The following is a 627-nucleotide window of genomic DNA, read 5'->3' on the forward strand; positions in this document are numbered from 1 at the left end:
CTTGCCTGTCTGTCTTGCTGTTATATTTTATATTGATTGACATAAGATTTTTTATTATTTTTTTGTTAAACTGTAAGAAGTAATTTTGGATTAATGTTTACTATTTTTGCTTAAAAAAATATTAAAATAAAATTTGACTTCTGAGCCTAAACATGCTCCAGTAGGGGTTATAGGAAGTCGGGATTTGATACATAATTATATCCAATTTATTTTTTAATATTTTACCAGATATACATTTGATTCTTTTATTTTGTTCACATCAAAACGCGTTGAAATGTAATGCTAGGCTAATTTTTTTATAGATATTATAGTTATTCATGAGATAAATATATTATTTTTTATTTAATAATTCTAAAATAAAAATTAGTTGTAACTTATAGAAGTAGATAAAACCTCTAAAATACATATATTATAATAAATATATATTATGAACAACATAAAAATTATTATAATTTTTTTATAAAAACAAAACAAAATTTATAGTTAAACATTTTATCAAACAGTTATGATTCTACAAAAACAAACTAATAAGAAGAGATTATAAAATGCTCTTAGATTTTAGGTTTGTGATTTGATTAAAAAAATAAATCAGCTATGCTTACAACTAATCAACAATCATGTAATTTT

The sequence above is a fragment of the Populus euphratica genome, unplaced genomic scaffold (assembly GCF_000495115.2).
Source record: "Populus euphratica unplaced genomic scaffold, PopEup_1.0 scaffold193.1, whole genome shotgun sequence".
In the NCBI taxonomy this organism is placed as follows: Eukaryota; Viridiplantae; Streptophyta; class Magnoliopsida; order Malpighiales; family Salicaceae; genus Populus; species Populus euphratica.